We start from the raw sequence: 13,429 nt of genomic DNA, 5'->3' as shown, positions 1-13,429 counted from the left end.
TGTAGTTCTGCTTTTGTAATTTGGCTTACAAATATCCCCCTCAGTCTTTGTTCAATGCTCAGCATTTTTGGATATAAGTCTGCTGAGCCAGGGCACCTAAATACATCCTCCTATTTCCCCATATTAATCTCTGTGGTCCTCTGCTTCCCACAACATTATTGGCCAGTCAGCCAGGAGTGGAGATGACAGGTTTCCTGTCTCCTTTGCCCCTGGGGCTTAAGCCCTGGGTCTCAGGAGTCCTGTGACCCAAGGAGCACCATTGGGAGAACTTCAGCCTGGAGGGGAGATCAGCCGTTTTGTGACCTCGTGCCCCTACCAAGCAGTGCAATGGTACCTAATGGGTTATAGGACAATTCCAGGAACAGCTCACTTCAGAAACCACAGTAAGGTATTGGGACCCAAGGCAGGACACATCCCACAAGGACCAAAAGGGAGCCTAATCACCTCCTAGGATATAACTGGTAATCCAACCCAGAGGTGCTGCAGGCCGCAAGAGTGGTTCACCAATTCAGAAGAAACTTACACCTCAACCAACACAGCATGTGACAGTGGCTCACTAAATCAGCTCAGAAGGAAACTGGAGGTGGTGAAAGTGACTCGCCACCCCAATCAGGAACATGAGAACTGGTAGAAGGATGATGTGTGAGTGGTGAGGCCTAACTAGGCTAATCGGCCATAAAGTGAGGAACCACAAGTCTCTTAGTGAAGAATGTGTTCCAAGCCAAGTGTGGGGCTGATCAAGACTAGTGGTGATCCACATATGGCTAAAAGAAGCTACCCCACAACTTCAGCAATTGTGTTGGGCTTAAGAAACTCTCCAAAGCTAAGTAGTATCTAAAAGCCCCCATAATAGGAGATGGTCTAACTGGCTGGAAACAAAGGTAAAAAGTGAGCACGAGTACACTGCATCATAACTGAAAAGAAATGGGAAGAGAGTTGTCACAACATACATCATTCAAATATATGCTAAAAAAAAAACTTTAAGAAAAGGTTTACAGGTAACTATAAAATTAAGCTAACCCTGCAAAGGTAAAAAACTCTCTGTAAACTAAATGGCCCCCTTTTGGTATTAAATAGGTGACCCAAAAAACTATACACACAGAAAGAATTGGTCATGAATTTGAGGTAATGACAGGGGTCTGAGGATAGCCAGGGTACCCAGACCAATTTTCTTATATTAACTCATAATTAAATATAATACAAACAAGAACAACATGAATCCAGCCCTGCTTCACAGCTTATTGCAAAACACTTGTAGCGCAGGCCGAGCCAAAAGTGAAAATAGAAGCAGCTTCACCAGCAAACACTGAGTTAAAAGGAAAGTCCCAAGGACAGAAAGGAAACCCAGTTTTAAAAAACTACAAAAGGAAAAAAAAATTCTGCTCCATATTTCACAGCCTACCTCCCTTTGCTGAGGCAAACAGCCCCCCAGGAGCTAGGTTCCATTGCCAGTACACCCCAGGTTTCACCCCAGAGGGAAGAATTGGAGCCTTGAGAGGCCAGTGATGGAATTCAGGATAGTGAACCAGGCTGCCTCAAATCTGATCATGGTCAAGCTATATAAATACCTCTCAGGGAAATGCAAGGACTCAACTGTTATAATGACCAGTACCACATCCTGGTGTGGGGGGCAGCAAACCTTCATCTATCAGCCCTTTTCAACCACTGATCTCCTAAATGTAAATCAACACACTACCTCCTACAAGGAAAAGCCCCAAGCTCTCATAAATCTAACACAGTCCACCTTTCTAACACACAATCCAACCTGGCTAAATTGAAGATAACTTATGTTAACATTGTTTAACATGGAGGAGTGCCAGAGGATAACTCAGGCAGCCCATCAAGGGCTAGAAGCCAGTGCACCAGTTGCAAAATATACATGGTTTTGCAGGCACGAATACAATCCAGCTTACAGAAATGGCCACCAAAATGTAGGTTAACCATCACCAGGAAGCAAAGAAAAAAAAAAAAAAAGCAAATCAGAGGTTTAAAAAAGGCCAATCTCTTAGCAGCAGCTCTCATTAAAAAAATGACTAGCAATATACAAGAATGTGGACGTGCACGTGCATGTGAAAGTCAATTTAGTCAAAAATTTAAAAGCCAGCCGAGGCTAGAGAGAAAACAATGTGTGTGATGGAAAAGAAAAATACTGAAAGAATAAATGTCCAGAAGGTAATAAAAAGTATAATCAGGACTGTGGTATAAAAGAGTCCGGCTAAGGGCTGCCTCACTGTGGGAAAACCAAATACGAATCTAAACAGGCTGGCTGGCACTAAAGGATATGGGTACTAGGACAGACCAGGCTTTTTCTTATTACAACTCCATTGGCCCATGGTCACATTAAAAGTTGAAGGCCAGCTGATGGACTTTATGTAAACACCAGGGCTACACATTCAGTACTGACTGAACCCTTAGGGCCACTATCTGAAGCTATAAAACTATTATAAAAGCCACAGGAATCTCAGAGAAAAAAGCTGTTCTGGTAAGGAGGTGTGTCATCAAAGGATTGGAAGTTCAACATAAATTCCTATACCTCCTGAATTGTCCAGTTCCCTTGTTAAGGAAAAAAAATTACTCCAAAAACTGAAAGCACCAATTACATTTCAGCTGCAAAAACACAACAACAACAACAACAACAACAAAAAACTTTCTTTCTGACTCTCCAAAAAAGCATGGTGCTAACCCTTATCATCCTGCAGGCTAAGGAATGGAAAATTTATAGAAAGAAAGTGCAAGCAGCAAATTAGAATTGCAGGTGGGATAAAAAAATTCTTTCACTTAGTTAATAACATTCCTGGAGTATGGGTTAAAGGCAACCCACTTGGATTAGCTGTACATCATGCACAGGTGGTAGTCATGTTAAAACCAAAAGAAACTCTGATTTGGGTTCATCAGTACCCAGTCCCCTGATAAGCTATTCCAGGTATCTGTAAATATTTAAACTGGCCTTACCAACATGAAATCTTAGCTCGATGTCAATTGCTCTAAAACACTCCACTTTTGGAACATGTGTATTTTAATAAATCTCATTCCAGCAAGTGCTACCTGATTTGCAGTCCTAAATTTAAAGAATGTATTCTTTTATATCGGCTTAGCCCCAGTTAGTCACCCTATATTTGCATTTCAATAAAACAAATAAGTTGTTCAACTCACCTGGACCAGGCTCCCGCAAGTTCAAAGACTCTCCCACAGTCTTTAAGGAAGCATTGACTTTGAAGCCTACAACCTGCCAAATGTTAACTGTTCCTTGTTGCAGTATGTGGATGACCTTCCTCTAGCAGACCCAACCCAGGATGACTGTTATCAAAAAACTCAAGACCTCCTCCATCTCCTATGAAAAACAGGCTAAAATTATCTTTTAAAAAAGGACTAATCATTCTTAAAAATGTCAAATATGTAGGTTTCATAGTAAGCCATGTGGAATGCCAGCTTGGCCATAAGCAGAAACAGGCCGTTTGTGCACTCCTGACACAAACCACTAGGCATTACATTAAAAAATTCTTAAAAGAAGAAAAATTCCACCATATCTAAATCACAAATTTTTCACGGATGGCTAAGCCATTATATAATATTACAAAAGGGGTAAAAACGAAACCCTCCTCTGGCAAACTAAACAGCAAATATCATTTAAAAAAATCAAAAAAAACCCTTAACTCAAGTCCCAGCCTTTGGTCTGCCAAATGTAACTTAGCCTTTCTTTCTGTACCTGCATAAATGAAAAGAAATGGCTATATGGTTCTTCACTGAAATTATAAAATTATAGCATTGTCCAGTCAAATACTTATCTAAACAATTAGACTCTGTGGCACTAGGATGGCCTCCTTTCCTTAAGGCATTAGCCACCACTGCCTTGCTAATGCAAGAGGATAACACACTTACTTTGAGACAGCAGCTAACAGTCCATGTGCCACACTCAGTCAAAACTTTGATGAACAAATAAGGCATCACTAGTTGTCAAATCTGAGAATAACGCAGTACCAAGGACTTCTATATGAAAACCCTTACATTACTTAAAATACAGCAAACAACTTAAGCCCGACCACCCTTCTCCCAGTCAAATTTGATGCTCCCCTCCATAACTGTGTCTAAACAGTGGATCACGTATTTTCTGAACCAGGAGATCTTACAGATCAATCCCTCAAAAACCCAGATGTTGAATATTTCATAACTGAAAGAGTTTTGAGCTAGAAAAAAATCCAACAAGCCGAGTATGCAGTGGTAACATTAAACTCAATGATAGAAGCTCGATCTTTGCCTACTGGAACATGAGACCAAAAGGCAAAATTAATAGACCTAACAAGAGCCCTTTTGCTGCAAAAGAAAAAAAGGTCAATATTTAAACACATTCTAAATATGCTTTTACCACACTACATGTTCATAGAACTATATATAAAAAGAAAATTTCTTAACAACTGGAGGCAAATAAATAAAGTGGACAGAAAAAATCCTACAGCTCTTAGCAGCTGTATATGCTCCAGAAAAAGTGGCAATAGTGCATTATCTGGAACACCAAAAGGCAGGGACATCAAAAGCCAAAAGAAACAGGAAAGCTAACACTTTCCCCACATAACCTTGATATAAAAAAGCACCCAAAAAATGATGCCCACCCTCTACTCATACTACATAGCCCCAAAACAACATAGCCAGGCCCACTGCTACTCAGTTAATAGCTCTAACTAAATGTCAACCTGTGCCAAAAGAAGAAAACATGCTTTCCCATAAAGAATAAAATGATACTAATGCCTTCGATTAAATTTATCCTATAAAATGATTTTTTAAAAAAACAGAAAAATTTGGCAAGACAAGGGTTCAAATGAAAAGAAAACATGTTTTTCTCTGTGTAGCTATCTCACTCCAAGGACAGTTATAAAATAACACTGTCTAAAAAGTTGAGGCCAAGGGAATGGGTCACAAATACCCCACACTGAAGCAAAGTTCAAAAGGAAAGCAAATTACTTTACTGTCTCTCCTTCTCTGAAGCATTAATTATGACTATGTTTACCAATGCTTGTATTTTGTAAAATCTGTATGTTCCTGTTTCTCTTTCAACCTAGGTGCAAAACCCAGCTATGCAAGGCAAGAAGTTATGCAAGTCAACAATTATGCTGTGAATTACATAACTGTTCATTGTATAATTAGGTGCTTTAGGTCTGCTTCTGTAAGTTTGCTCATAAAAACCCTGCTCAGTCTTTATTCAATACTCAGCCTTTTTGGATATAAGCTCACTGAGCTGGTGCACCTAAATAAATCCTCCTGTTTCCCCATATCAGCCTCACTCATAATACTCTGTTTCCATCAACACCAGTCATATTTCCAAAGTTTTTATCTTTTTTTGAGACAGAGTCTTGCTCTGTCACCCAGGCTGGGGTGCAGTCTCACCTTACTGCAGCCACTGCCTCCTGGGATGAAGGAATTCTCCTGCCTCAGCCTCCTGAATAGCTGGGACTACACACACACCACCATGCTTGACTAATTTTTGTATTTTTATTTATTTATTTTTTCTTTTTTTATTATACTTGAAGGTTTAGGGTACATGTGCACAACGTGCAGGTTAGTTACATATGAATACATGTGCCATGTTGGTGTGCTGCACTCATTAACTCATCATTTAACATTAGGTATATCTCCTAATGTTATCCCTCCCCTCTCTCCCCACCCAACAACAGGCCCCAGTGTGTGATGTTCCTCTTCCTGTGTCTGTATATTCTCATTGGTCAATTCCCACCTGTGAGTGAGAACATGCCGTGTTTGGGTTTTTGTCCTTGCCATAGTTTGCTGAGAATGATGGTTTCCAGCTTCATGCATGTCCCTACAAAGGACATGAATTCAACATGTTTTCTGGCTGCATGGTATTCCATGGTGTATATGTGCCACATTCTCTTGATCCGGTCTACCATTGTTGGACATTTGGGTTGGTTCCAAGTCTTTGCTATTGTGAATAGTGCCGCAATAAACATACGTGTACATGTGTCTTTACAGCAGCATGTATTGTAATCTTTTGTGTGTATACCCAGTAATAGGGATGGCTGGGTCAAATGGTATTTCTAGTTCTAGATCCCCGAGGACTTGCCACACTGACATTCACAATGGTTGAACTAGTTCACAGTCCCACCAACAGTGTAAAAGTGTTCCTATTTCTCCACATCCTCTCCAGCACCTGTTGTTTCCTGACTTTTAATGATTGCCATTCTAACTAGTGTGAGATGGTATCTCATTGTGGTTTTGATTTACATTTCTCTGATGGCCAGTGATGATGAGTATTTTTTCATGTGTCTTTTGGCTGGATAAATGTCTTCTTTTAAGAAGCGTCTGTTCGTATCCTTCATCCACGTTTTGATGAGGTTGTTTCTTTTTTTTCTTGTAAATATGTTGGATTTCATTGTGGCTTCTGGATATTAGCTCTTTGTCAGATAAGTAGGTTGCAAAAATTTTCTCCCATTTTGTAGGTTGCCTGTTCTCTCTGATGGTAGTTTCTTTTGCTGTGCAGATGCTCTTTAGTTAAATTAGATCCCATTTGTCAATTTTGGCTTTTGTTGCCATTGCTTTTGGTGTTTTAGACATGAAGTTCTTGCCCATGCCTATGTCCTGAATGGTATTGCCTACATTTTCTTCTAGGGTTTTTATGGTTTTAGGTCTAACATTTAAGTCTTTAATCCATCTAGAATTAATTTTTGTGTAAGGTGTAAGGAAGAGATCCAGTTTCAGCTTTCTGCATATGGCTAGCCAGTTTTCCCAGCACCGTTTATTAAATAGGGAATCCTTTCCCCATTTCTTGTTTTTGTCAGGTTTGTCAAATATCAGATGGTTGTAGATATGTGGCATTATTTCTGAGGTCTCTGTTCTGTTCCATTGGTCTATATCTCTGTTTTGGTACCAGTACCCTGTTGTTTTGGTTACTGTAGCCTTGTAGTGTAGTTTGAAGTCAGGTAGCGTGATGCCTCCAGCTTTGTTATTTTGGCTTAGGATTGACTTGGAAATGCGGGCTCTTTTTGGGCCCCATATGAACTTTAAAGTAGTTTTTTCCAATTCTGTGAAGAAAGTCATTGGTAGCTTGATGGGGATGGCATCGAATCTATAAATTACCTTGGGCAGTATGGCCATTTTCACGATATTGATTATTCCTACCTATGAGCATGGAATGTTCTTCCATTTGTTTGTATCCTATTTTAATTCATTAAGCAGTGGTTTGTGGTTCTCCTTGAAGAGGTCCTTCACGTCCCTTGTAAGTTGGATTCCTAGGTATTTTATTCTCTTGGAAGCCATTGTGAATGGGAGTTCACTCATGATTTGGCTCTCTATTTGTCTGTTATTGGCGTCTAAGAATGCTTGTGATTTTTGCACATTGATTTTGAATCCTGAGACTCTGCTGAAGTTGTCTGTCAGCTTAAGGAGATTTTGGGCTGAGACAATGGGGTTTTCTAGATATGCAATCATGTCATTTGCAAACAGGGACAATTTGACTTCCACTTTTCCTAATTAAATACCATTTTTTCCTTCTGCCTGATTGCCCCGGCCAGAACTTCCAACACTATATTGAATAGGAGTGGTGAGAGGGGGTATCCCTGTCTTGTGCCAGTTTTCAAAGGGAATGCTTCCAGTTTTTGCCCATTTAGTATGATATTGGCTGTGGGTTTGTCATAGATAGCTCTTATTATTTTGAGATATTCCCATCAATACCTAATTTATTGAGAGTTTTTAGCATGAAGCATTGTTGAATTTTGTGAAAGGCCTTTTCTGCATCTATTGAGATAATCATACGGTTTTTGTTATTGGTTCTCTTTATATGCTGGATTATGTTTATTGATTTGTGTATATTGTACCAGCCTTGCATTCCAGAGATGAAGCCCACTTGATCATGGTGGATACGCTTTTTGATGTGCTGCTGGATTTGGTTTGCCAATATTTTATTGAGGATTTTTGCATCGATGTTCATCAGGGTTATTGGTCTAAAATTCTCTCTTTTTTGTTGTGTCTCTGCCAGGCTTTGGTATCAGGATGATGCTGGCCTCATAAAATGAGTTAGGGAGGATTCCCTCTTTTTCTATTGATTGGAATACTTTCGGAAGGAAAGGTACCATCTCTTCCTTGTACCTCTGGTAGAATTTGGCTGTGAATCCATCTTGTTCTGGACTTTTTTTGTTTGGTAAGCTATTAATTATTGCCTGAATTTCAGAGCCTCTTATTGGTCTCTTCAGAGATTCAACTTCTTCCTGGTTTAGTCTTGGGAGGGGGTATGTGTTGAGGAATTTATCCATTTCTTCTAGATTTTCTAGTTGATTTGCATAGAGGTGTTTACAGTATTCTCTGATGGTAGTTTGTATTTCTGTTGGATCGTAGTGATATCCCCTTTTTCATTTTTTATTGCATCTGTTTGATTCTTTTCTCTTTTCTTCTTTATTAGTCTTGCTAGATGTCTATCAATTTTGTTGATGTTTTCAAAACACCAGCTCCTGGATTCATTGATTTTTTGAAGGGTTTTTGTGTCTCTATTTCCTTCAGTTCTGCTCTGATCTTAGTTATTTCTTGCCTTCTGCTAGCTTCTGAATGTGTTTACTCTTGCTTCACCCACTTTCCGACACTCCCCAGTGAGATGAACCCGGTACCTCAGTTGGAAATGCAGAAATCACCCATCTTCTGCTTCACTCACACTGGGAGCTGCAGGCTGGAGCTGTTCCTATTCGCAATCTTGGCTCCACCCCCAGTGTGGTTTCTTTTTCTGTGTCAGGTGTTCTCAATGTTCAGCTCTGATTCATGAGTGAGGAAATGTAGTGTTTGGTTTTCTGTTCCTGTGTTACTTTGCTGAGGATGATGGTTCCATCTTTATCCATGTCCTTGCAAGGGACATGATCTAATTGATTTTTGAAGCTGCAAAGTATTTCTTTGTGTATATATACTACATTTTCTGTATCTAGTTGATAATGTTCTCTGAGTAAAGTCGGCATTTGAGTTGATTCTATGTCTTTGCTACTGTTAATTGTACTGCAATAAACATACACGTGCAGGTATCTTTCAAATATGAAACATTTGTATTTTGGGGGTAGATAGCCAGTAATGACATTGCTCGGTCAATGGTGTTTCTAGATCCTTGAACAAATTACCACGCTGTCTTCCACAGCGTTGACACTAATTTACTTTCCCTCCAACAGTTTAGAAGTCTTCCTGTCTCTCCACAGACTTTCCAGCATCTGTTATTTCTTGACGTTTTAATAGTCACCATTCTGACAGGCCTGAGGTGGTATCTCATTGTGACTGTGATTTGTATTTCTCTACTGATTAATGATGTTGAGCTTTCTGAGTTAAAAAAAAACCTTTTAAGAGAAAATAGGTCAAGAAAACAATCAAGATGATTACTCAAAGACACCACATACAGGGTTTAATTAGATAGATTTGATAACAAACATTTATAAGGCCATGAGCAATAGTGTTAGTGCCAAAGCTAAGAACTTTTTAAAATAAGATTAGCACCTGTTTTACAGTACATGTGTCATATTCCTCTGAAGTTTGAAGGACCAATAACTCTTTTCTTACTCTAACCTGGTCTTCCAATATTAGCTCTTCAGTAGCCATTTCACCTGAGTTTTTAACACTGTTCTGGAGAAAGAAAAATATTATTTGCCCAACTTATAAGATGGAGATACAAAGGGGCTGGAAACTAGAACAGGAAACAGTTGGTGAAAAATCAGCACTTCTGTAAAATTTCCACCAACCTTTCTTTTCAAGCGGTTTCTTATTTCTTCTTCAGAACACTCCAGAATAGGAAATTTTAAAGTATTTTCATCGACAAGACACAAAGATATTTGCTCTCATTTTAGGCTGTTTCAATTTTTATGTCTTCAGATTTACTGAAGCTCAATCTGTTGTTAAAGTTATTTAATAGTTTTTTTTTTAATCCAAGTAATTGTGCTTCTTATCTCTAGATTTTTCAGGTTTTCTTTTTTAATTTGTCTTCTGGCAGGACTTTTTTAAGGAATCAGAGGGACTGATGGGGTTGAGGAGGATACTTATTATGTAGATGCACCGGCCCACTCAGATTAACTTCTGAAGGACTGAGCCCTGAACAAAGAGTTAAGTTACCTTTTGAGCATTCTGCCTTTTCCCATCAGGCAATACAAGACTTTCCAATTATGGAGATTTGCAACAAGCAAACACTGGCTGAGGCTGCTGGCTTATTGGTAGGGTTTGGCGAAGTGAAGTTATCTTGTGGCATTAATTCCTTTGCCCCCCATGGCCACTGGTCCCCCGTATTAGTTCCTACACTTACATAGCATGAGGAAATTCCTCAGCCGCCAGCTATGTTTTCAGCTAGTTGAACAAACACATTTTTGGTTGATGGGGAAAGCTCAGGCATTGACTGATCAAAATGCTTACTTCTAGCCTTTTTGACAGTTAGCAGCAGAATTCCAGGGCCGGCTCCTTGTCTATCAACTCGTAATAGTGCTGTGCATCCTTTAGACCAAAAAGGTAGCTCTGGTTTTAAGGAGCTGTGTTAGTATAGATCACTGAATGTTACAGTCTGGGTATCCGATTTGTGGTCTCCATCTAGATGTTTGAGACTGCTGCTGTTAAACCTTTCTTGTGTCAAACCACCGCGGACTGCTTCTGTTTTTGTTTTGTTTTGCTTTGTTTTAAGATTATGATCATCCCCGCCCTGGCAGGCATCAAAGTACAAGAGAATAGGCCCTTTATAGGAGGGAGGGGCTTCTTCATGTTGATCTATAAACTCTCCTTCTTTTTCTCCCTCTGATTTAATATATACCTCAAACCAGAATTCACAGGGTAAGCACTTAGGGTCATAATATACGTATAGCTGATTATTTCCTGGGTCACAGACTGAATAAGGGGTGATTGGTTTTCTTACATACAACTGAGTTTCTGCTTACACATTCTTTAATTTCTTTTAATTCCTGTTCCAATCTCACTGATATTCCCATGTTGATCTTTTATCTTTCATCTGTCATTTTTTATTTGTTCATACTTAAAACTGCAGGTTTAAAGTTTTTGTCTAAAAAGTTTAGGACAGTTTCAGTTTGTGTTTTTACTTCACATTAGCCATAATTTTGTGGGATTTTTTGTGCTTTTATTTTTTAGAACACTATATTTAAAATATTATAAGATGTTAACTCTGATAGTCAGGTATTCTTTATTTATTCAAGATGTGCCCTTTGTTGTTTAAGGCTTAGCTGGAATTCCAACAGCGTTTTGACAGAGTGTAATATAAAAAGATCAATTTTTAAAATTGGGTCTGTATTAACACTCCCCGTTATCATGTAGGGAGATAGCTTAAAATTCTGCGTTAGCCTTCACCTTCTTCTCACATTAAAACTATAGCTAATTTTCTGAATTAATGCTTAGAGTTTTGTGCATTTTTGAAAATATCTTCTGTTATGTTTATGTAACTAAGTTTTTAAATACCTCAGGTTATTTTAATACTTTTGAACATCAAGATTTTTTTTTGAAATAAAGATCTATTCATCTTTTACTTTATTTTACACGTTGTCTATTTTATACATCAACTGTATCCTTTGCTCCCAGGACTTAAATGTTAGTTTCCTGTGCTTAACATTTTTAACCATAAATCAGTTCTGCATCAGACAAAACAGAGAAAAGTGTGCCTCATCAATAATTTATGTAACCCCTAAAGGGTAGAACAAACTCATTAAATTAGCACAGATGTTATTCTTCACACCTTCCTAGATCAGAAATCCCAGCCTCACTGTGCGAATGTGGAATTTAACTTTTGAAACGTCATCTGTGCCTGGATGGTTGAATGGGAAGACTGCAAAAAATTTCCCAGCAGTTTCAACTTGTCTTTCTTGATTAACTCTTTGATTGGTTGATATAAATAATTATTGGTTTCCAAGGTCTAGACAATTTTTTAATTACTTGTTATTTATGAAGCGATAATTGTATTTTCACATGAGTTTATTTATATTTAGAAGATTTATAATTTTACCTGTTACTAACATTGAGTAAAGTAAGTCAATCTACTAATTTGGATTCCTGAATATTAGGTGGTAATAGTATAAAGTCGGTTTTGTTTTGTTTTTGCTTTGTTCTTAAATAAGGTTATCAATTCCATATAAAATACATTAGGCAGGATTCTATATTACCAAGTACGTTTTGGTTGTATATAAAAAACTTATAAAATAATTTGCTTACATGGAGACTGTCAATATCTAAATGAAAGAACAAGAGAATAAGCCTGTAATTATGCAGTAGGATCAAAAAGTATAAAGACTCCTGGCATAAGCCTGCTTATCTTGTTAGGAAAAATGGCAAGATCACCATGGCTGAAGCATAGTGTGGAAGGGGAACAATTATTGATGAGCTCATGGAGCTGACACACATTCCTTGTGATTTTCTAGGGTTTTCTATAGATCAATAGATTTTACTCTAAGCCTGATTCATGACTGGGAGTGGAATTCTTAAGGTTGCTTTTAACATCTAGTGGTTAGATGCTAGAAATGAAGATAAATATTCTAAAATCTAAGTATTTTAATATCTAGAGTCTCAGGTGCCTATAAAAAATTGATAGCGTTGGACTATATCTTCTGAAAATTGTAAAGAAAGGCATACGTGTAGAACTTTCTGATATTATATTTTCAAGGTTTCTTAACCCAATCTGTGTTTTTTATAAATCACAGAGATGTTAAGAAGCTTTTGAAAAATTTGGTTGTTCAAGTTGAGATAAATGGGGTGAAGTCAATTATGTTGATTTATGATTAGAAGCTAAACCATAGAGTTTATATTTCTCCCCTTTTCTTTCTCATTACATTTTTATAATTTCTGTGCAACGCTAATATAGCAAATGAAACTCTAGACAATCTAAGTTTCTGGGGTCCCAAGAAAGAAAATTCAGTCACTGATGATTGGTGAAGAGCTAAATTTCACTACAGCTGGAAGGCATACACAATACACATCAACATATGTATATTGGCACACCACATTATGCATACATATTATGCATAACGTTTTTATAAGACAGATACTGAATGTGTCTTTTTGTGTGTGTGCGTGTGTGTGAACATTTTTCTTTTTTTTATTATTATACTTTAAGTTTTAGGGTACATGTGCACATTGTGCAGGTTAGTTACATGTGTATACATGTGCCATGCTGGTGCACTGCACCCACTAACTCGTCATCTAGCGTTACGTATATCTCCCAATGCTATCCCTCCCCACTCGCCCCACCCCTCAACAGCCCCCAGAGTGTGATATTCCTCTTTGTGTGTCCATGTGATCTCATTGTTCAATTCCCACCTATGAGTGAGAATATGCAGTGTTTGTTTTTTTGTTCTTGTGATAGTTTACTGAGAATGATGATTTCCAATTTCATCCATGTCCCTACAAAGGACATGAACTCATCATTTTTTATGGCTGCATAGTATTCCATGGTGTATATGTGCCATATGCAGCCAAAAAACACATG

At 38.2% G+C, this 13,429-nt stretch overlaps 1 pseudogene; it reads left to right on the top strand.

Annotated features, from left to right (window-relative positions):
* Positions 1-13,429, top strand: part of LOC100612923 (centriole and centriolar satellite protein OFD1-like) — a 63,235-nt pseudogene that overhangs the window by 22,865 nt on the left and 26,941 nt on the right.

The sequence above is a fragment of the Pan troglodytes genome, chromosome Y (assembly GCF_028858775.2).
Source record: "Pan troglodytes isolate AG18354 chromosome Y, NHGRI_mPanTro3-v2.0_pri, whole genome shotgun sequence".
In the NCBI taxonomy this organism is placed as follows: domain Eukaryota; kingdom Metazoa; phylum Chordata; class Mammalia; order Primates; family Hominidae; genus Pan; species Pan troglodytes.
This window is presented reverse-complemented; position numbering and strand designations above follow the sequence as displayed.